Raw genomic sequence first — 25797 nt, forward strand, 5'->3', positions numbered from 1 at the left:
ATAAAAATTAAACACTCGTAATTAAAACTTACTACAGTGCAACGACCAGAGAAATTGAAAAAAGTATCAAGACCATGTCTTCAAGGCATCTGACCAAGAACTGACAATAATTTCTCTGGTCTTGGCTGAGGAAGCAATAAATGAAAAAAATATCATTGTACAATTCACCAATAATATGTAAAATATCTCCTCTGTCATCATTTGAGGACCAAATTGTATGAAAATGTTAGTATGTACAAATCAAAATATCAGTTTCTAAGCAAGAATTCTGGACAAAAATCCAGAATCTTAAAAACACTAGGCCAAAATGTTCCATTTTTTAGGAACTTGTTGAAATGGCAACCATCATCAAAGATTCTTTAAATGTTTACATGCAAAAACTTTAGAAAAACAAATTTATATTTGCAATATACAGGATGTATGACACAAAAAAGTGATCTATTAAATTCATGTGTAGATGTAATCTTTAATTCGTTATATATTTATTGTTCATGAAGACATAACCAGGCAGTTCAATTTAATTTTAGTACAGCAAATCTTATCTGGACAAGATTTTAGTTGCATTTTTTATACTACAAGTAGGACATTCTATTATCAATTAACTATAAATGTGTAATCACCCTTTAGTGACAAGTTTACATTATTAACCAAAAAGAACCTCTTTGAACTTAACAAACTACAATACATTCAGAGATGAAAACCCAGTAGTGTTTTGATATCTATTAAAACTTCCTCAGTATGATATACAAATTTTAAATTGTCTCCTTAAAGTAAGGTACAGATTTTTTTTTCTGATTCTAATTCCCTTTTATCCTATCCTCTCACTATCAGGTTCTTTGTGAATGAAATGCTTAACATAATAAAAAGTGAAATGTTTGTTATCAATACTATTACTGAAAAGAAATCATAAGAGAATTAAGGGGATTTATTTAACAGAAAATGTCAAAATATGAACAATTGTGGAACTATCCTAGTCACTGTCTTTGCATCCCAATGCTCATGAATTCCATTCTAGCTAATGACAATTTATGTAGTTCTGAATCCTTCTCTAATCAAGTGGCAACTATTTTATATAATGGGGAAAAAATAAAACTTAAAGACATTAGGACCAGCTATAAGGACTGAAAGCTCAGCTCATATTGTGTTCTATACACATGTTTACATACACTTTTATGCACACAAATTCCTGTTAAGTAACTCTAGAATTTACAGAAGCAGTACTAGTACCATATTCATTAAAAAGACATTTTAGAAATCTAAATCGGCATCTTTTTCTTGAAAAAGTTACCATTACTATCCAACATAGAGAATGAGAAAGCATTCTCTGTAAGGCTATATGCAATTAAGAAAGGAAAAAAAAATCTGTGGTTTATCAGAAAAGAGTTTAGAATATGAAGGATTGATTATTGTAAACCATGGATCTTCAGTCTAAGTATCTTCTGGAATTAAATGTCTCACACTTCCAAATATGCTAATCTGACTTTTTTTAAGACTAACATACAATATCCTAAAGATAATAAACTTATTTTCTGGAAATAGCTACTGCTCTGGGACCAACAGTCAAAAAACTTCTACTGGAATGCAAAACTTATAGGGAGGTAAAGGGAAGTTGGTGACAAATAATAGAGTTCAAAGTTATTGTTTGAAATAAGCTATAAGGAAAAATTAATATTTTTGTCTGGAATGTGTAAATTTTATGTTCTATTCCACAATATATGCTCATTTTAATACAGAAGTTTCCCAAAACATAGCAGAGTAAAACAGACACTTCCAAAAACCATAGCCTGCTTTTAGATCCTCCTGTCATCTGTCATAGTGTCACATATGGAAGACTGAGTATCAGAAAGCTGGGATAATTTGGTAAAAGGCTCACTATTACACAGAACTGAAACATGTGTTGTGACATTTTAAGCATGTAAACATTTAACTATGTACTACATAAAAGTTACTGTTTATTTCTCTGATGGATTTCATAGTACCCACTCCACAGTACTAAATTTTCTAAAACTTAGAAAATCAGAATAGTATTATGTTTGGTTAACACAGTAATTCTGTTCCTCCTCTTTCATTCTGCAGTTTTTCCACTAATATAAAGGACCAATTTTCCATGCATTTCTACTTATCTATTTTAACTCAAGGCAGTCTCAATAAATCTATATTATGTAAAAATATAAAACAAAGTACAAGAAACTTTATAAATATGACACTTTCCTACTAGATAGTCCCATACCTGCTATCATGTCTTCTACAGCACGCATTTTCAGCAATACTTGTTCAATCAACCCAAATTCTGTTCTAGTCTGTAAATTCCAAGCACTTATTCATACAATGGCTGCAAACTTGCTCCATGATTTCTACTTGACATGTTACACCACAGTGCCACAAAAAACTCTGTTGTGCACGTTATACTCTCAGCATCCTGGATAATAAAGTTCATCTCCAAATCAAATTCTCCACCAACCAGCTGAAAGCAAACAGAAAAAAAACCCAAAAAAACAGTAACTAGTGACAATTCAGATGGTTATTTACAGCAATAAAACAAAAGAATAAAAATTCAACTAGCAAAACCACAAAGCTACTATAAACATTTCAAGTCATGTGGTGAAAAACTCATTTTGACCCAAAATTTAAGAGCAATAAATGAAATAACTAAAACTAGCAAACAGGAATACATTTCCCACAAACATGGAAAAGAGTGATTTCAAATCCAGAAGAACAGAGCAAACTATGGTATATGATTACTGGGTGTAATTCAGAGAAAATACCTTAAAAACAGGGTTGTCCTGTAAAAGTGATAATCAGTAGAAAATACAGAGTTCACTAAGTATCAATTTTAAGATGAGGTTAATTTTCTTCTTTGGTATTACTAGACATCCAGAAAAAGAGATTACCACAAAAAATAGCTAGGTCTAATCTCCACATATTGAAGATACAGAAATATGAAACTGATACTAGCACAAACCATTGTAAGTATTGAAATGATGGAATGAATGTTAAAAAATAAGTTGAAGAGAAAAATATGTAAAACCTTACAGTACTATATTTAAAATGTGAATTAAGTAAAGAAAAATGGTATAACAGCAACATTTGATGTGGCACTATAGCAAATGTATCAAACGTTATTTTTCTTTCCCTAGGAATAACTATAGAAATGCTGTATGTGCATATATATATATATATATATATATATATATATATATATATATATATGTGTGTGTGTGTGTGTGTGTGTATACATATATATACGTATACTCACATGTATAATGAAATAGTAGGGTGATTCCTACCTCATGTTTTTTTTGTTGTTCAAACATTTTTAAGTTATTCTTTGCCTTTTATATCAGTTTTAGAATTATTTACATCTATAAAAATGTTGAGATTTTTAAGAGTTGTATTGAACTAATTTATCAATTTGTGAGAGATTCAATATGTTATCTGTTTTGAATCTTCCAATCTGTGAGCCTTTCTATATTCATTTACATCTGTGATTTCTTTAATCAACATTTTAGGGTGTTACACGCAGGTCTTGTACAACATTTGTCAAATTTATACAAACAATTAATTTTTTACTGAATATATTTTTAAATATTGGTTTTCATGTGTTCATTCCTAAAATAGAGAAATATAATTAATTTTTATATGTTCATCTTGTACCATGATCTTGCTAAATTAACCTAATAGTACCAAAACTGTGTTTTGTACATTCTTTGTTTTTACCTTTTTTGCTTTTATTCATTTTATTTATCCTCTCCCATCTTGCTTTGTATTATATAATCACTAATACTTTTTTATATATTCCTACTTAATCATATAAGTATCTGAGCTCCTTTATTTTCGGTCTTTATTGGGGGTGTTCGTGGTGTTTCCAATTGACTTTTACTGCACATAAATATCTAGTTTGTCTTTTAGTTGTTATTACTGTAGTCTGCTTTCTCTTCTCAAATAGAGGTTTCAAAAGAATACTAAGCAATAAGAAGACTCACAAATAAAAGTGAAGGAGGAACCCATCCCAACACCTGTACAAGCCAAAACATAATAGCACCAAACACATGACAAAGAAAGGAAGTATGATTCCTCTACATTCCATAACACAGCAAAAAACCTGTTCTAAATTCCTGAAAATATCTGATACACTAGAAAACAATTCAAAAGTATAGTTTTATTATTATTGTTATTGTTATTGTTGTTTGGTGGTATAGGTTTTGAACTCAGGGCTTTATGCTTGCTAGGCAGATTAAGAAAATGTGGTATCTATACACAATGGAATTTTATGCAGCCATGAAGAAGAATGAAATGTTATCATTCGCTGGTAAATGGATGGAATTGGAGAACATCATTCTGAGTGAGGTTAGCCTGGCCCAAAAGACCAAAAATCGTATGTTCTCCCTCATATGTGGACATTAGATCAAGGGCAAACACAACAATGGGATTGGACTTTGAGCACATGATAAAAGCAAGAGCACACAAGGGAGGGGTGAGGATAGGTAAGACACCTAAAAAATTAGCTAGCATTTGTTGCCCTCAATGCAGAGAAACTAAAGCAGATACCTTAAAAGCAACTGAGGCCAATAGGAAAAGGGGACCAGGAACTAGAGAAAAGGTGAGATCAAAAAGAATTAACCTAGAAGGTAACACCCACGCACAGGAAGTCAATGTGAGTCAATGCCCTGTATAGCTATCCTTATCTCAACCAGCAAAAACCCTTGTTCCTTCCTATTATTGCTTATACTCTTTTTACAACAAAATTAGAAATAAGGGAAAAATAGTTTCTGCTGGGTACTGAGGGGATGGGGGGGAGAGGGAGGGGGTGGAGTGGGTGGTAAGGGAGGGGGTGGGGGCAGGGGGGAGAAATGACCCAAGCCTTGTATGCACATATGAATAATAAAAAAAAGAAAAAAAAAGCTGAGAAATGGCTTTTAGGCTCATTGGGAATCAAAAAAATAAAATAAATAAAATAAAAATAAAAATAAACTACAAAGGAAGCATCTAAAGTACAACAAATTCAATTATACATTCATCCCAAATATTACAGAAAATCCCAAAAATGGAAACCAAAATTAACAAATATGTTGAGTTTATATAAAAATTACATTGCAACAAGCAAATGTTTATAACATTATAAAATTGGATTCTAACAGACAGATGTTTACAATGAGATATAAGCTCAGCAGAAAAACAGAACTTCTGCTATTACCCAATGAATTACTGAGGTCTAGGCACAAAAGACCTTTTCTAGATCTCCATGAAATATCTATCTGCTAGACAGCTATGTGCATAGGTTTCACTTAATGTTTTAATTCATAAATTAATTGTGTCAAGGGAATTCTTTTATAAGGCCTCCTTTGAAAAGGAACTCAATTTATAAACACAGTTGATCAGTGCTAGGATCTGCACTCAGATATTACATTCTCATCAAAGTTCTACTGAGACTTGCTAAGAGAGACTGCATCTGGTCCCTAATCACTACAAGACAAATACAAAAATACTTGGCACCAAATACATATATACATCTGATAATTCTCTTACACATTCATTTCATAGGAACTAATCAATGCTAAACTTTTAATCTTGGTTTCCTGGCTATGGATATTAGTCTACTAGAACTCCTTATATTCTTAAACCTATGTAACAGTCTGGTATTCCACTACATTAATTGTATTTTAGGTATGGAATGAAGATAATTTCAGCCCAAGGACACTCTACCCAACAAAACTATTATACAAAATGACAAGAGCAATAACAATCTTCCATGAAAAACAGAAAGTAAAACAAAACATGACCACCAAGTCACCACAACAGCACATTCTACAAAGAATTCTGCACACAGAAGATGAAAGCAAACAAAACCACAGGAAGACAGGAAGTGCCAAACCACAGGAGAAGAAAAGACAAGTAATCAGACAGTAGCACTGATTGAGCTGCACACAATCAAATCCTTAAACAACAAAACCTAAATGGCAGGAATCACCACAATACTTATGAATATTAACACTGTATGTCAATGGACTCAACTCCCCCATCAAAAGACATCATTTGGCAAACTGGATTAAAAGGGCAGAACCGATCATCTGTTATTTACAAGAGACACATCTTATTGACAGAATAAAAAATGGGCTTAGGGGTGAAAGGCTGGCAGAAGATTTACCAAGCCAATGTCCCTGAAAACAGGCAGAAGTACCAATATTTGTATCAGACAAAGCAGACTTCAAACTTACATTGATCAAACAAGACAAGACAAACACTGCACATTACTAAAAGGGGCAGTACATGAAAAGGATGTAACAATTATCAACCTATATGCATCCAATGTCAGTGCACCCAATTCCATCACACATACACTTAAGGACTTAAAAGCACACATACACTCCAACACAGTGGGAGTGGGAGACTTTAATATCCCTCAACCACCAACAGGTAGGTCACCAAAACAAAAAATCAACAAAGAAATACTAGAACTAAATGACACCATAGATTAAATGGAACTAACTGATGTCTACAAAATATTTCATACAAAAACATCACAATATACATTCTTCTCAGCAGCCCATGAACTTTTTCCCAAAATACATCATATCTTAGGGCACAAAGGAAATGTTAACAAATATAAGAAAATAAAAATAACCCCTTGGGCTATATCAGATCACAATGAAATAAAACTAGAACTCAACAACAAAAACAACAGCAGAAAATACACAAATAACTGGAGGCTGAATAACACATTGCTCAAGGATCAGTGTGTCACAGAGAAATAAAAGAGGAAGTCAAAAGGTTCCCAGAAGTTAATGAAAATGAAAATACCACCTACCAGAACCTATAGAACACAGCAAAGGCAGTCCTGTTTATACCCATGAGTGCATACATTAAAAGGACAGAAAGATTTCAAATAAACGACCTAATGCTATGTCACAAATTCCTAGAGAAAAAAGAACAAGCACAGCCCAAAACAAGGAGAAGGAGAGAAATAATAAGGTCCGAAATTAATGAAATAGAGACAAAAAAAATACAGAGAACCAACAAAACAAAAGTCTTCTTCATTGAAAAAATAAACAAGATTGACAAACTCCTGGCAAATCTGACTAAAATGAGGAGGGAAAAGACCCAAATTAGTAAAATCAGAAACAGAAATGGGGAAATAATAACAAACACCAAGGTAATCCATGGCATGATCAGAGACTACTTTGAGAACTGATATTCCAATAAATAGGAAAATCTTGACAAATTTCTGATATGTATGACCATCCAAAACTGAACCAAGATGATGTTAACTACCTAAACAGATCTATAACACGGAATGAAATTGAAGCAGCAATAAAGAGTCCCTGCCAAAAAAAGCCTAGGACCTGACAGACTGTGCTGAATTCTACCAGACCTTTAAAGAAGAACTAATACCCACACTCCTTAAACATTTCCACAAAATACAAGGGGGAGGAACACTGACTAACTCATTCTATGAAGACAGCATTATACTCATCCTAAAACTGGACAAGGGCACATCCAAAAAGGAGAATTTAATGAACAATGATGAAAAATCCTCAATACAATAATGGGAAACTGAATTCAACAACATATCAGAAAGATTGTTCACCATGACCAAGTCAGCTTCATCCCAGGGATGTAGGGATGGTTCAACATATGCAAACCAATAAATGTAATACAGCACATTAGTAGAAGCAAAGACAACAATCACTTGATCATCTCAATAGATGTAGAAAAAGACTTAGATAAGATCCAACACCATTTCATGATAAAAGCTCTAAGAAAACTAGGAATAGAAGGAATGTACCTCAACATTATAAAGGCTATATATGACAAACCTATAGCCAACATCATACTTAATGGAGAAAAAATGAAACCATTCCCCTAAAATCAGGAATGAGACAAGGGTGCTCACTCTCCCCACTCCTATTTAACACAGTCCTGGAAATCCTAGCTAAAGCAGTAAGGCAAGAAAAAGAAATAAAAGGAATACAAATAGGTAAAAAAATAGTCAAAGTATCCCTATTTGCAGATGACATGATCCTATACCTCAAAGACCCAAAAAACTCTGCCCAAAAACTCTTGGACACCATAAACAGCTACAGCAAAGTGGCAGGATACAAAATCAACTTACAAAAATCAGTAGCCTTTCTATACATCAACAATGAACTGAGAAAAGTTAGAGGAAAACTACTCCATTTATGATAGCCTCAAAAAAAAATCAAATACCTAGGAATAAACATAACAAAGGACATAAATGACCTCTACAAGGAGAACTACAAACCACTGGAGACAGAGATTGAAGATTATAGAAGATGGAAAGATCCCCCGTGCTCTTGCATTGGCAGAATCAACAGTAAAAATGACTATACTACCAAAAGTGATCTACACATTCAACACAATTCCCATCAAAATCCCAATGACATTCATCACAGAGATGGAAAAAATCTACCCTAAAGTTCATTTGGAAACAGAAAAGACTGCAAATAGCCAAGGCAATACCGAGCAAAAAAAGCAAGTCTAGAGGTATCACAATACCAGACTTCAAACTATATTACAGAGCCATAGCAATAAAAACAGTGTGGTACTGGCAGAAAAACAGATATGAAGACCAGTGGAACAGAATAGAGGATCCAGATATGAATCCACACAGCTATGCCAAAGGTGCCAAAAACACACGATGGAGGAAAGGAAAGGAAACCTAAAACTTGAATGTGGAGTATGCTCACTGCAGAGGAGCGAATATAGTAATCTTAAATTGGCAGAGGCCACTACGGGAAGGGGACTAGGAAATACTGAAGAGGTGTAGTAGAGATGAACCAATGTGTGTTGTAACACACATGTGCATGGAAGCAAAGCTAGGAATCTCTCTATATACCTATCTTTATCTATAACTAGCAAAAATGCTATGTCTTTCTTAATACCGCTTATGTTCTCTCTTCAAGAAAATCAGAGGACAAAAGGCAGAACAGGTTCTGGCTGGAAGCAGGGTGGGGGGATGGCTAAACAATGTATACACATGCAAGTAAATGTAAAAACAATAAAATAAAAAAATAAAAATAAAACTAGTGCATTTGCTTTCAGAGTTCCAAGGGACACATGCCATATACCCCAACAGCTTTGGGTTAACTCAACCCTCTAAAAAGACATTATCTACCTCCCATCCTGGCAAGCATTTCGTCTTCCAACACAGTCTTACTGTGACTTGTCCTCCAATTTCAGCTTGAGTTACCTAGTAATAATAAGAAATTCAGGTATAAATAGAGATGTTGCTGATTACCTGTACAAGAAGCTGCTAACCTCCCTTATCCATCAGATCAGTGAGACCCCACTTAAGCCCCTAATCAGTATTCCCAACAAAGTAATATAAAGTGATCCTGCAAAGGCCTTCCACAATTCTAAATGCTGAGTCACCAAGGATGCAATCCACAAGGGTGTCACCTGAAATAATATATACGACACTTGAATGATAAGGAACAAAAATACATGTATGTTTTGGATATGGAGCTAAGCAATTTTTTTAAACTTTATATAGTACTCGACCCCTAAACAATTGAGAAAATAACTTGAAGATTTCACCTCTACATAACGCAATCACTGAAAATCAGGCATTTTGAAATTTGCAGTGAAGACAGAAACAAGTATCTGCACCCACAGTTCAAAATATACTCAAGCATCATCATTACAGACTAATAAACTTACTAACAAAGAGTGTGTAAAAATGATGCTATAGAAAATTTAATTACTCTAATCATGCAGCAGGTCTGGACTCTTTCTGGAGGAAAAGTATAAAACAAGCATAATTAAGTGAAATGAGTAAAAAACATCCTAAGGGAGTATTTTAGAAAAGGTTAATTCTTGTGGCCTACATGAGCACATCCTAGGAACCTAACTGGGAGTCACAGGAGATTGAGAAAAGACAAGAGACAAACATGCAAAAAAGCTGGGATCAGGTGGGCTGGGTGCGCTGGTAGAGACACACAACAACCTCCATCACCTGCAGCAAGTATTATATACAGCAACAAACATGGAAGTAGTTATTGGGGATAGGGAGAACCTGTGATAGCTACTCTCTGCCCGTAAACACCTTATGAAAAGCAGCTGTGATGCATTTTGCCCTCGCCCCCTTCTGCAGATGGGGGCTGTACCAATCACAGCTTGTAGATAATTGGAAAGAGCTGTGCTCAATCCCTTCTGCAGCTGGGGGCTGTGCCAAACCCAGGTTGCAGACATGGCTGTGCTTATATCAAGTACTCATAGGCTTCTCATACTCCACTTTTCAGAGTTAATGACGACCCAACCGTCTTTCTAGATAAAATATAACAAAAATGATAGTCTACTTTCTATTATTTCTATTTTGGTTTGCCTAAATAGTTTCACTGCAAAGATAGTTTCATTATTAATTTATCATTAAGAAAAGGCAAATAAGCAACTATCAATGCAAAGTACCACTGGTACATTCTTTCAGGAAAAAATTTTCTAAATAAAGGAAATATAATTGGATAAGCTGTAATCTAATAAAATATTTTAAATGAGATTCAAAACCTAATTGTTAATAAAATTCTATCCATATAGCAACCTTCACAAGAGAAACAATCATTGTTAGCAGGTATTGATTTCACTTCTTTTGCCAAGTTAGCACAATCATGTTATTTTTAAGCCAGGTGCATTAAAAGGATGTAATAAAATTTAGATAATCTATTTACAGTGGTCATGTTCTTCTGAATATACAATCATAGTCAGGCACTGGTGGCTAACACTTAAAATTAGCTACTCAGGAGGCTAAGATCAGGAGGATCATTGCTTGAGATTAACATGGACACAAAGGTTGAGAGACTCCATCTCAACCAACAACTGGGAATGGGAGTGTCTAGATATGTGAGAGGCTGAAATCAGAAGGGTCACTGTTCCAGATCATCCCAGAAAAATTCACAAGTCCCTGACTCAACAAAAAAGCTGGGCACTGTAGCAAACACATGTCATGACAGCTACTGGAGGAACCATAAAGAGGAGGATCACAGCCCATGCTGGCCTAGGCAGAGTGAGAACATATCTCAAAAATAACAAAATAAAAAGGGCTGATGGCATGACTGAAGTGGTAGATACCTGCCTAGCAAGTGCAAAGCCCTGAGTTCAAATCCCAGTACCACCAAAACAAGAAAAAAATCAGAAAATACACATTAGTCAAAGGACTTTACTCCACTTGTAATTGTGTGGGGAAATATGGACAATATTTGGACAATTATGTGGGGAAATATGAACAATGAAATATTCAAATTTTCTAGGTAATTTTGTTGCTTTATGATAATAGTACTAATTAAGACTCCACCATGTACCATTTAACCATAAGGGAACTGATCAATTATGAAGGGGCTATAAAATTCAAGTTAATGACTGGAATATTTGCAGTTAGCCAAACTAAGTGTTAAGAAAAAAAACATGAATTATGTTTACTAAATAAATTAAAGAGTTAAAAGCTTTCATAGCATAAGAGGAACATTAAAAAAGGACACAATTAATGACATGAGGAGCCTTAAAGCATGATAGGATTGTTGACATATGTGATTTATCAAATTCCCTAAAGTTTTATAACTTATATTACATCAGTCTACCAAACAACCTTATCAATCACAATTAAAAATTAATGTTCAAATTGCATTAGTCACAGAAAAATTAAAAGATCGCTTCCCTAGGAAAATATGTAGATACTTACAAAAATTCATTTAAGTGATCACTTGAAATTCATTTTTAGTTTATAAAATTTATCCTAGCTCAGGATGACACCAAAAATAAAGTGATTCTAAAGCATTCCATTATAGTTCAGAGAACTCTGCAGTCAGGTTTTTAGGATTAGAACTCTTTTCATCTCCTTATTAACACTATGATCTTGAGAAAGGTAATCAATTTCTTTCATCCTCATCAGCAGCAGAATATAATTATATGAGCTAGCATAATTTAAATATTTTTATTAGAATATCATTTATCACTGATATTTCCTTTATATTTTTCAGGGAGAATGAAGTGCTGACACTGAACAGTCACATAAGGTTATGGGGCTTTTGAAAAAAATGACTAAGTTGGTAATGAAAGTTTCTTTTTAAAAGTGGAACCTAGACATAATAGTAAGTACTCAGTTGATATGTACTACTATTTTTTTCTTCTTGGGAGGCACTGGAGTTTGAACTCAGGGCCTCACACTGGCTAGGCAGTTGCTCCAATACTACAGCAACTCTACCAGCCCTTTTTGTGTTGGTTATTACTTTTGATATAAGGTTTGGCTTTACTGGGCTGGCCTAGATCACAATTCACTTATCTGTGCTTCCAGACATTGATGGGAATGCGTGCCACCATACCCAGCCATTGGGCTGTGAAGGTGTTTCCATGAACTCTGCCTGGGCTGGCCTCAAACTGCAATCCTAATCCTAATCTCTGCTACTCTCCCAAGTAGCTACTATTACAGGCACGAGCCATAGCACTGCGCATTCATGTACTACTTCTACATCCCCAACATCTAAGATCAGATATTTCACAATGGGACAGTGTTTGAACTAAAAGACCACTTACCTACTGCACCATACTGTTTCTGATAACATCTCTCAGTATACTTTTGCTTGATATACAGAAAATAATTTCTATATTACTCCAGAGAATTTTTTTCCAAAGCAAAGTTTTCCTAAGACACACAATGAGGAACGCTTGTTTTGTTTGATATTGCCTACCAAATTTAACTGCATATGTTCTTTTTTAAAAAAAGTTCAACGTAAAAAGGTTATGTTACTCGCAAACAATGTATATGTTTCTCCAATTCAATGGAAAATGAAGTTTCTATTTAACTTATTGTGTCATTCCCAGATAAAAAATATGAAAGAAATTGTCACTTTAGGATTGAACTTAAGCTTCTTGAATAAGTTAATTAATTACTTCATCATTTTTAGTCATTAACTATCAAATGTCTAGTTTATGTTTGCTATCAATATTCATGGGACTGAGTAGGATCAATCAATGTAATATAAAGTAATATTGGACCCCAAAGAATAAAAGAACATCTAAATACACTGAATCATTTCAGAGAATTACTACAGATGACCAAGAGTAATTATAAACAGGATGGATTCCAACCATACCACACTTTGGCCTTTACTTATTGAAAAACAGATCACTTAAAAAATAAGGTATGTGTTGCCACAAGGTATTTCACTCACCTCAGCAGTATTTATTTAATAATTTGTTGCTTACTAATTTTGTGTCATGATAAAGGCTAACTATGGTTTTTGTTTTTGTTTTTTAAAGCAATAAACAGCATTGCTCCCGGAGATTTAAATTTTGTAGGGGAAATCAAGTCCAATAAACACCCAAAGAGAAATTGTCTTAAACCCTTCAAGTTTCTCTGAATTGGTGCTGATTTCCACACTTCAGTTAATACACATGCCAATTCTAAATCACCGTATCTAGAAAATTAGTAGTTTGGAGCTCATAAAAATTAAATTATAAAATCAAACAATATTATACAGAGATAAAAGATGTAATTTATTGAAAGAATTTGATTAGACAAAGTGACTTAGCTGTAAAGGAATATCCTGCAAATTCTGCCCCATTACTGTCATTCATTTTTACAATAACTACACAATGCTTGTGAATGTGGCCATACAACTATTCTCACTGGGCTGAAAGTTCACAATTGACACTGACAATAGATGTTTTTTCCTAGGACTCATAGATTTTTCACCCCATACATCTACAGTTCCTTGACAAGGATACACAACGAACCCTCACAAAGACCTCTCCTTCCCCAACAGCTCGCTCCTCCACAATACCATGTCCACAAGTTCTTGCTGTTTCAATAATACTGAATTCTGACCTCAAGCTCCTGAACTCAGCAAGATTACCCTGCTGTGTCAGGTCAACTCCTGGTACCTCAATAAAAATGCTGGTTCCAGTCAGAGAGCCAGATAAACATGGGCTCATCTTAAATGTTTTCTTGCTCTCAAGAATCTCAGACCTGTACTAACTGCACTGATCAATGCTGTTTTACACATTTTCCCCAGGTTTATAATTATTTATAAGGGTAGGCATATAGCCCATATCAGTTACTCCATCAATTGCCAAAAATCAGAAGTCATAGAAAGTGCTTCTAAACTGAACCAAGCAGAAAGACTGTGAGTGAATAGTGGGTTTTAAAAGAGGGGTTTTTTGGTTTTTTTTTTGCAAATTCTAGTTACTATCCCCTTAGGAAAAAGAAACCGATTAAAGGGCACCAGTGAATCAATTTTAAAAAGCACATTACTATCACTTATATGAATTCATGAGAGGTAACTGAGGAAACCAGATGTTTATCCAATGAAGGGAAAAATATCATATAAAGACTTCCAAAATAAACTTAAAAACTAAATGAGCCTGGCTGTAACACTATCTTCTCTATGAAGCATTTCCTGGTGCATTACTACAATGACAATACTTACCCCACCCCACCCCACCCCCACCATGATCCCACCAAATTTAGTAATTATGGATTATATCAGTATTAGAAGATCAGTTAATTTCACTTTGTTCAGGTTTCATATGGGTTTTGTCCTTTCATGGGTATAAATTCATTACAGGTAATTTACAGTCTTGCATCTTTCATAATGCTTACAATAGCCTTCTAAGCACAGAAATGATCCAATAAGTGTTCTCAGAATTATAAAACTGTATGAGAAAATTAATCCTAACAGAATCACTTTGGGTTTTCCTCTAGTCATTTTAAACTACTTCTCCTTACTGAAGGAAAATTCAGAATTCATAACAATATAATCCTAATCAATCCTAAAATTAAAATATACTACTCTCTCTCACTTTCCTTGATTTTTGTCTCCCTGTGGACTCAATATAATGATAAAACTCTTTTTTTCTACTACTGGTAAAATCTCCTGCTTTATAGTCTTTGCCTTCTGAAATATTTTTCTTTGTATTTGTTCAGAGAGGCTGAGCTCTTCATTCATTGTAAATATAAAGCTGTCTTGAGAAACTCAGCAACCATTAACTATGAATATGTAAATAAAAATATACTTTGCCTCACACTGAACTAAAAACAGAATCAATTTGGAACTGAAAGTCTTGTACTAATGATTACCAAAATACTTTTATTATTTTGAGTGGACTGTAAATGGGGAAAAATTGAAACTATTTCCTTGTAAGTTAGCAATGACACAAGGGTGTCCACTCTCACCACTCTTATTCAACATGGTTTTGAGATTACAACCCAGAGCAGTAAAACCGGAAGAAGGAATACAAGGAATTCAAACAAGAAAAGAACAAGTTGAATTATATCTATTTGTACATGACATGATATTAAAACTAAAATACCCAAAAAACTGCATCAAAAACCCAGATATAAATACCTTCATTAAAGTAGCAGGATACAAAGTCAATATACAAAAATCAGTAGCTTTTCTATACATGAACAATGAACAGACTGAGAAAGAGTATAGGAAAGCAATTCCATTTATGATGCCCCCACCAAAAAAGAAATTCTGAGAATAAACTTTACAAAGGAAGTGAAAGACCTCTACAATGAAAACTATAAACCACTGAAGAAAGAAACTGAGGAAGATTGCAGAAGATGGAAAGATTTCCAGTGGTCTTAAATTAAAAGAACCAATATTGTGAAAATGGCTATGTCACCAAAAGCAATCCACATGTTCAATGCAATCCCCATCAAAATTCCAATGGAATTAATCACAGAGATTGAAAAATAAGTCCTAAAATTCATATGGAAGAACAAAAGACCTCAAATAGCCAAGGCAATAATGAGTAAAAAGGAGCAACGCTGACTTCAAATTTTACTACAGAGCTATAGCAATAAAAATAGCATGGTTCTGGCACAAAAACAGACATGAGGAGCAATGGAACAGAATAGAAGAACCAGATATGAATCCATGAAGCTAGGCCCACCTGATTTTTGACAAAGGCACCCAAAGCACATGATGGGGAAAAGATACTTCATCAACAAATGTTGCTATGAAAACTGCGTATCTACAAGCAGAGAACTGAAACTAGATTCATGTCTCTCACCCTATTCAAATATCAATTCAAAGTGGATTAAGGACCTTAATATAAGGTCTGAAACTTTGAAACAACTACTGAAAGTAGTAGGAAATACACTGGAACATACAGACACAGGCAATAACTTCCTAAATAGAACTCCAATGGCTTAGCAAATAAGAGAAAAGATGAACAAAAGGGACTGCAACAAACTAAAATGCTTCTGCAAAAGAAACAGTCACTAGACTCAAGGGACTGCCCACAGGATGGGAGAAAATCTTTGCCAACTACTCTTCTGACAAGGGACAATCCAGAATCTAAAAGGGAGCTCAAAAACCTCAACTCCCTAACAATGAACAACCCAGTAAAGAAATGGGCACATGAATTGAATAGGGAATTTTCAAAGGAACAGGTACAGATGGCTAATAAATACGTGAAGAAGTGCTCAATTACCCTGAGAATAAAAGAAATGCAAATCAAAACTACACTAACATTTCATCTCACTCCAGTTGGAATGATTATCATCAAGCACGCACAATGAATGTTGTCCAGGATGTGGCAAAACAGGAACCCTTATATACTGTTGCTGGGAATGTAAATTAGTACAACCAGTATGGAAATCAGTATGGAGATTCTTCAAAAAACTAAAAATAGAAATGCCATCTGATTCAGTGATACCACTCTTAGGCATACATCCAAAGGAATATAAGTGAGGATACAATGGAGACACTTGAACACAGATGTTTATTGCTAAGCTATGGAAACAACCCAAATGCTCTTCAACTCAAAATGGATGAAGAAAATGTGATATAGATACAGATATAGATAGACATAATAGAATATTATTCAGCCAGAAGAAAGAATGAAACTATGTGGTTTGAAGGTAAATGGTTGGAATTTGAGAACATGTTAAGTGACATAAGAGAGGTTCAGAAAGAAAAAGGCTGTGTGTTTTCTCTCATATGTGGAAGACAGATCCAAAAGATTCACGTATACGCAAAAGTAAACATGATCATATACATACTTATATGTAGAACATGTTTGAAACAGCAGAAGTACTCTATAGCACTTTGGCGAGGAGGGAATTGAAAAAAGAAAAACAGTAAAAAATATTGAAATGCATTACATCTTTGCGGGTACAGGACATAACAACATGTACTGAAATCTGCTGAAAAATAGGGTGTGAGAGGGAAGTGGTAAGGGAAACCAACAGAGGGGACTGAGCTGACAAGTTAAGTATATTCACAGCTGGGATACACTGAGAAACCTCTTTGGCCACTGACTTTGAACTAAAAATAAAAGAGGACTGTAAAATAGGTACAGTAATGTGGGATACTTATGGGAGAGGGAAGGGGGGTAAAGGAGATGCAGGTGGAGGAATGTAGTTAATGAGCTTCATATACATACATGAAATAGAACAATGAAACCTCTTGCCTTTGCATTCAGTGGGGTGTATGGGGCAATCTAATCAATGTACAATGTCATACTATTGGAAACTGCCACAATGAATCCCCACTGTGCAATGAATATATGCTAATAAAAATGAAAAAAAAAGAAAATTATTGCTTTCTATACATAGACACTACTCTGTAAAACACTGCATGTGTCTCTCCACTTTGGCAACTGGTTACTATCCTTTGACCCCAATGAGTCTAAATTAATTAATTTCCTTCCTTCCTTCCTTCCTCTCTCTCCTCTCTCTCTCCTCTCTCATCCTTTCTTTCTTTCTTTCCTTTGAATGGGGAAGACAGTGTTAGTACTATTATGTTTAAGAACTCTGGGTACCTCATTTCTAAAAATAGGCACTAAAATGAAATACTACAAAATGGGCTAAAAAACACAACAAACATAGCTTTTCTCTATATTCATTTTATCACTCCTGAAATGCTTGTGCATTCCACTGTCTGGAGCAAAACCTTTGTTTTCACTTTCTTCAGAATACACTGGAATGATGAAATTTAATATATTCTCCTGAAGATTTTATGGGAATATAATATAATAAAACATTTTGTGGAGAAAAACTGGTATTAATTTTGAGTTGATGATTCAAAGGCTATAATGCCTTTCTTTGGTTTGCAGAAAGAAGTATTCTAGCACTTCTAGGTTGAAAAAAATTTACAATGTAATTTGAGGACCATAACCATATAATCCTTTGAATAAATGTAATAATTTCTTATCACTTTCCTACTTGTGGTACTTAGGGTATTTCTAAGACTTTAAAATTATAATAAAGATAAAAATATACTAATAAAAATGTTTTTAAAAAAGAAAGTGCTGAAAAATTCAATCAATACCACTTACCTAGCAAGTACAAACTGAGCTCAATCCCCAGTATTGCTAAAAAAAAAACAATTGAACCAAGAGCTTATATTCATAAAAGTTATACTTCAAACCCAAACAGATTATAAAACTCCTTTCTAAATAAACTGATTCTGAAATAATCAGATGGTACCTCACCCACTTTTTTTTGCAACATTTTTTAAAATTTATTTATTCACATGTGCATGCACTATTTGGGTCATTTTCCCCCCCAACCCCCCCTTCCAGGCAGAATCTATTCTGCCTTTATCTCTAATTTTGTTGAAGAGAAAACATAAGGAAAATAAGAAAGATGAAGCAATTTTGCTAGTTGAGTTAAGGGTAGCTATACAAAGAGATTCCTAACATTGATTCCATATACAAATGTATTACACCTCAAGTTGATTCATCTCTAACTGATCTCCCTTGGTCATGTGACCCAAGTCCAACAACATTGCTGTATTTGCCCTAGATCTAAAGTCCACATATGCACATTTAGCAAACTCTATTTGCATCTCACCTCAATTGTAACAAATCAATTCCTGGCAAACAGGCAGTCAGACTTTCACGCTAATAATTAAGATCTGAACTGTCCTTCCCCCCACATGAAAACCCACTATTCTAATGAACAAATATATTTGTTCAGAATCAATGTTTTTTAAACAATTTTCTGAGCATGTATTAATGACTGATTATTAAATTAATATTCTTTAATAGAAAAAAGTTACTACTTCTTAAATATGAAATAAAGTTTTTGCTACCATCATGTAAATTTTCTAAAATATTTTAGAATACAAAGGAAAATAATTTTTCACTATGTGACAATGCATACAAGGGATATCATGAAAGAACTCAAACAAAAAAGTAAAAGAAAGACACCCCTCCCACCACACTGGATCATTGTATCTATGATGGTTGTTTTACTGTCACAAGGGTAAGGCAATACGTAGGAAGAGGGTAAACTGCTCTGGTAAAGGTTGACAATCACACTATCATATATATAAAAACAAAGCTTGAACCTAGAAGGGGGACCAGTCCTTAGACATGTGGGAAGATGAACTCCTATACTTCTATTCTCGTTTGGCCTTTCCAGTGGTTGGTTACTCTGACACTGAGATGCACTCTGGTGAATAGGCAGAAACATCTCTCCAGAAACCCCAGCTGATGGTGAATGAATCATATCATATATGTGTGTGTGTGTGTGTGTGTGTGTGTGTGTGTGTGTGTGTGTGTGTATGTATATATATATAAAATACATATATACATATATATATAATTAATATAGCTGCACATTTCTTTGTGTTTTCTTTTTATCATTTAGCTTTACAGCAGCTTTATAGCACTTTTTCAACTATGTTTCAACCTCTCCTCTACCAAAATTGGCTATTAAATAAGGATATATTTCATGGGACAAAACATTAACAGTAGAGTAACATTTGTCTCTTTAAAGCCAGGATTACTGAAGACCCAGAAATTGGCAAAACCTTCAATCTCAGGAAACAGTATTCAGAACTACTAGAATTAGATTAATTTCTCCCAATTTTAATTTTAACTTCTACAAAAGAGCTAATTATTCATAATTCCACATCAGAGAGAGGTAGAAATCTGAGGGGAATGGGGAGGGGTAGGTAGGTGTGGGTATCTGTGTGTGGGGGGGGGTATCTGTGTGAGAGAGAGAGAGAGAGAGAGAGAGACACAAGCTGGTCTAAAAAGTAGTTTTATTAAGTAAAGGATGATGGAGAAGTGTAAGAAAATGGATGGGACAGAAGGAGAAGAAAAGAGCAAGAAATAAGATGGAAAAATGGACAGGAGGAGATGAAAGAGGCAAAGAAAGGAGGAGAAAATAATGGACAGAGAGAAGACATAAGAAAGCAGAACTGTAATAAAAATTGTAATGAAAATAACATTTGTTCAAAGAACATTACAAGTTTGGAACTACAAAGTAAGACATATATTTCACATTAAAAGTTTACCTTTAAGAAAGAAGATCTTTGAATATAATTCCTAAAACATTTTTCTATTATTTTAATAGGTGCAGAATTATGAAAGACACTAAAATTTCTAATACATATCAAACTTACAAATTATACATTAAACACAGTTATATTATCAATAAATAATATACACTATCAATCAAAACTAGGGTCAGAATGAAGATAATAAAGAATCTACCATCACTTGACATGCTAAGTAACTGTATTCACCATCAAAACTATACAAAAGCATAAAATCCCCTTTACTATTTCTCAAAAAGCATAAAATCTCCTTTAATATTCATAGGTAAAACTCTAATTTTCTATTATAATACCAAAAATTAACTTATTTTTGCAATATACATTATCGTACCAAGAAAAAAAAGGCTACAACCGCAACCATTTGGTCTTCATTGCCCTGACTACTTTTCTTCTTTTTGCTATGTGGAAAAGGTTCTTAGTATCATTCCCTAGCAAAAAAAGCACTGACCACAGTAAAGCCCAGGCCTCCTTCCTTCACCTTATTAACATCTAACACCCTATTAATCTCATGCTACTGAGAAATAACTGTTCCAAATAAATGTTACTTATTCCTTTAGGAAGCAAAGGAGATTTTTGTTGTCAAAGTCATATTTTATTTATTTATCTAATATATCCTCTTGACAGTCTAACAAGTTCAATGCTTTCTGCCACATATTTGACAGAAACGAAGATGAATCCAACACAGATTTTAGTCTAGCAGTCCTAAGTAATTTCCACATGCATGACTGTAATTTCCACATTCATAACTGACATTAGAAATACTAAAATAAATGCTCTGTGAGGATTAATTACATGTGATAACATTATAAATCAAGGAAGGATTCCATGGAAATACTGTTATATAAAAGGAGACATACCAATGTGATGGGATTTGAATACCAACAGCTGTGGAGGAGAGAAACAAGTGTAAACATTCATGGTAGGCACTTTATGCAAACTGAAAAAGGGAAAGGTAAAAAATAAAAACAGAACATACAAGTCATAAACTACTTGACTAAAACTTTCAATTTATTCTGTAGCTAGTGATGAGTAAATCTTTAGTTTGAGTGGTAGAATATGATCAGAAAGCTAAGTGCAATATTAGTATGCAAAACAGTATGGAGGAAGAGATAATTCATCTGAGACAAAGAGACAGCAATATAAATAATTAAATCAGTAAGTAAGGAAATATTTAAAGGACATAGACATATTTCTGCAATACCATATGTGGGACTCAAAAACTGAACTATTACAATGATCAAACAGAGTGAACAGTGCAGCTAATGTAAGTCCCAATTATTATGAAGACGGTAGCCCTCTTAATCAGAAGACTTCAGAACACTGGTGGCTATGCGAATGGAGACAGTAATTCAGTGTTATATATTCTGAGGTTCAGGGAACAAAAAGACCTCCGTATGACAATATCTCTCAGTAGCTAAGAATATAAGAATGAGAAGAGAAGACTTTCATGAAATTGAGTAAAAAGCCCTAATAAAATGTAAATGCTATGAAAGCAGAGATGTTTTCTGCTTTGTTCACTGTCATATCCCAAGTGCTACAAGACTGTCTGGTACTCAACATATATTCAGTAAGTATTTAATCAAAGAATGCCACAGAACCAACCAAACTGAGAGAGAATGAAAGAATCTGACACAAGAGTTCTTTCTTGTCAATACATTACAAGGGTTCAAAAGACTGATCTTATGAACGACAAAGGTCAAACATAAAAGTACAAAGGGAATTCAGACAAGAATATGAGAACAGCATTAATAATCATAGGAAAACCAGAGAAAGAGACTATGATAGAAGTCACAGTGGGTAAGTCTCATGACAAAGAAAACGGTGACTTTGTAAGACTCAACTGATGAAATACTTACTTTTTACCAACCTTGCATGGTTGGAGATCATATTTCACACAGTGCTGAAAATCTTTTCCTTTGGAGTTTCCTGATGTATCTACTGAGCCAGCAAAATAGCCAACTTCTTTGCATACAAAACTGTAATGAATGTGCAATGATATAGTAATCAGATAAAAGGAAACATATACCTAATGCCCATTAAATATTATTTTATATAAAAATAAAACTTAATTCCTTGAAAAGTAGAACTTTAACATGGATCAAATAAAAACTAAAACATAAAAGAGTTATAGTAACTAAAACACAAGGAATTCAACCTAGGAAATAAAGGACTACTGCAGCTTTTAATATTTCAGCTTAAAATATCAGGATACATAAGAACTAACAGTGAACAAAGTCTACCAAGTAGACTTCATCTACCTTTAAGGACCATCTGCATTTAGCAAACAAAACAACTTGCTTTCTAAGTCACATATACATTAGAAAATAGCTTACAAATTTTAAAAATGCCAATTTTGATTAATAATAGAGCTGATTAACAAAGTATATTTTAATAAAAATTAGAAAAGGGACTCATTTAATTATGATACCATACATGGTTATTATTTTTTAATCATGTAGCAATTATGTTCATAAATAAAACAAGTAAAAAGTCAAAGCAAATAAAATCTAGACGGAATCTGGCTTTTTTTCCCCCTCTCCTGGATGAGGCACCAGCAACATGAAGCACCCTCACAACTGATGGGCAGGAAGGTCTGAACCACTGAGTCTTCAACTGTGGAGAAAAGTAAGTTAAAAAAAAGTCACCTAGACATAATAGTAAAATGATAAGTAAATAAAATTTATTTATCTGAATGTTTAGTTTTAACATATATATATACTCTAAAATAGACTTAATTCTATATTATATAAGTACAAATTTTAATAACTTAAAGGAAAACATCCTAAAGTAAAGCAAATTACTCACCAATAAAGATGAGGCTTATCCTTTTCAACATTAATGTTATTTAATGGATCCACACAAAGCCAACTGTTCAGGGTGAAGCCAATGTGATAAGGACACTTTGCAAAAGGAGGCAATGAGAAAAAGTAAAGTATCAGCTAAAGAAAATATTGAGTCACTAAAGGAGAAACCTGGCCTTCACAGATTAAAAAAATCATAAAATCATGAACAGCTATAAAAACAGAAACAATTATGTTACTTAAATAATCTAATACATACTGTTTGTTGTCTATACCACGATTGTATTTTCAAATAGTGAATTAAATTTCTTATCTACATTAGAGTGAATTGTAGACTGTTCTAACTTCCCCTCTAGGGGCAGACAGAAAAGAAAGAAAACAAAAATTCCCCTGTAACTTCACCAACACACAGTCCCTTACACATATGCCTCAGAATTTCAATTTTCTATGTTTTATGCTAGTTTTCAGAAATATTTCATTAAAGGAGGTTGAATCTTTGCAGCCCAGCACAACTGTGCCAGAGAATGTTAATGGAATCAGTATTGGAATACAAACGTAATTGATAACATTCCTTATGCTCACATCACTGAAACAAGGAGGGGAAAGCATGGGATTTGTTCTTCAGAAGCTTAACCATTGAAATTTATGGCTTAAAAAAAAGTACTGAGATCCATTTACAGGTAGAAAAGCAATAAAACAGGACTTAACTCGTATTAATAGTAAAATGAAATCTAGCCATTCTAAGGTATGAGAAAAATGATCGATTACTTGACTTGCTTGATTTATCTTCCTAGAACAAATCTAAACTCCTTCACATAAGATTCCCAGTATGATTGTATGACTGACCTTTCTCCAAATTCATCCTTCGTTTATCGTTAATAATTACCTTTCCAAAATTGAACAAGTAGCTTACATAACAGAAATCCTCTGCAGTGCTGGGGTGTAGCTCAAGTGTAGAGGACCTGCCTAGCAAGCACAGGCCCTAAGTTCAAATCCCAATACCGCCAAAAATCCCCAATCCTCTGCGTATAGTATAAAGATTAAACTTCTTCAGGTTCTACAAGCCAAGGAGGAGGAGAAGGGATGAGCAGCGCTGTGGAGCTGGGCACTGCTCAGGTGCAGGAGAGGACCGAACAGAGGTCGCACGGTGGCCTGGCTTTGCAGCGCGGGCAGGTCACCCGCTGGGCAGCACCCGTGGGGCGAGCCGTGCTCCCTGGGATGCGCGGCGTGGCTGACCCCGGGTGACCCCGGGTGCAGGGGGCGCTGGGGACCGAGGATGGGGTGGGGGACACTGGGGACGGCTTTTCCCTTACCAGGTTGAGCACCGTCTCCACGATGTCCCTGCTGCTGACCTGTCCGACCTGCAGGAGTCCAAACTGCGAATTTCATCTGGATGTTGCTGATGGGCACCGAAAGGTAACTCGTCCCCGCGGGGAGCGGAACCGGAGCCGGAGTCGGAGCCGGACGCCCCATCAGCCTCGCCATCCCGCTGCCGCCGCCGCCACCGCCTTCACCACCGCCTCCGCTGCCGGCCCCGACGGCGATGGGCTCCACGGGCTGAGGCTCGAGCCCCGGGCCGGACCGGCTTGTCGCTCGCCATGGGCCCCCTCCTGAGGACAAGGGACGAGCGGCGGCGCCGCCTCCTCCGGTACCGTTGTACCTGCCTCGGCCGTCGCCTCGGAGACCCGGCCTCCACCAGCGCTGAGGTGCCGGGCCCGCTCCGGCCTGCGCCTCAGACGGCCCGCTCGGCGCCCTGCCCGGCCCAGGCTCGCTGGTGGTGGAGGCGGCGGCGGCAGTGGCGGCGGTGAGGTCGGCGGCAGCCGTGGCGGCGCTGGTGTTGGTGGCAGAGGCGGCGGCGGGGAATTCGCAGCCTTCTTCCTGACGGGAGGCGGTGTCCGCTCAGCTGAGCCGCTGTCTCCTCTGTATTCCGTCTCTTCTCTCTCTTGCTCTCCACCTCCAGGTCTGTCCGCCCGGCAGAGATGCTGCCCCGGAGCTGAAAAGCCCTAGGGACGAGCAGCTGGCCACGGCTGCTGGCCCGTGCGGAAACGCAGGCTGCCGCCGACGCTGCTCTGGGCCCCACAGCCGTTGCGAAGCCCGGACTACGCCGCTCACGCCGCCGTGGCGCCGCCCCGTCCTGCGGTAGCGGCCACTGCGCCTGCGCAGAGCGTACGGGGCGGAGTCCTGGCTTCTCCGCTTCTCTTCGCCCTGCCCACCTTCTCTTCCCCACCCACCCCGCACCTGTGTCCCTCCCCCAGGCCACCCAGAAAGGTTTGACAGGGAGCAGGTGCAAGGGGACTGCTGCCAGACCCTGTGGGTGGTGGCTTCCTTGTGGGTGCCCCCTTGAGGGTGGACTCTCCCTAAGGGAAAGGACCCTGAGTGTGTGTCTTTTCCTCACTGCCGCCACCTCCTCCTGTCTTCTAGATCCTCTCACTGGGAGGAGGTTCATCCTCCATCCTCCTTATTGCAGCCAGCTGCCTCTACTGCCAAGTGCCCCTTAAGGTAAGGGAATGGCAGAAGACTTCTCTCTGCTGTTCTTTCCCCTTCCTCGCATTCAGTCCGCCTGTTACCCCCCCCTTCCCCCTCACCACAAACACACACACACACACACACACACACACACACACACACACACACACACACACACACACACACGAAAAGTGCCTGTGGCAAAGGAAAAGTGGCTGGCA

At 36.0% G+C, this 25797-nt stretch overlaps 1 protein-coding gene across 3 annotated transcripts in view; it reads right to left on the reverse strand.

Annotated features, from left to right (window-relative positions):
- Positions 1–25797, reverse strand: part of LOC109687857 (NBPF family member NBPF6-like protein) — a 480343-nt gene that overhangs the window by 48068 nt on the left and 406478 nt on the right. Inside the window, exons 10-12 of one of the 3 annotated variants that reach the window (XR_012439854.1) lie at positions 22166–22285; positions 9134–9208; positions 2231–2464 (exon numbers count right to left, since the gene is read on the reverse strand). The gene's annotated coding sequence lies outside the window, so the exon portion shown is untranslated. The remainder of the gene's footprint in view (positions 1–2230; positions 2465–9133; positions 9209–22165; positions 22286–25797) is intronic. The other 2 variants (XR_012439855.1, XR_012439856.1) reach the window with 2 other exon arrangements.

This window comes from Castor canadensis, chromosome 12 (assembly GCF_047511655.1).
Source record: "Castor canadensis chromosome 12, mCasCan1.hap1v2, whole genome shotgun sequence".
NCBI classification, from domain to species: Eukaryota; Metazoa; Chordata; class Mammalia; order Rodentia; family Castoridae; genus Castor; species Castor canadensis.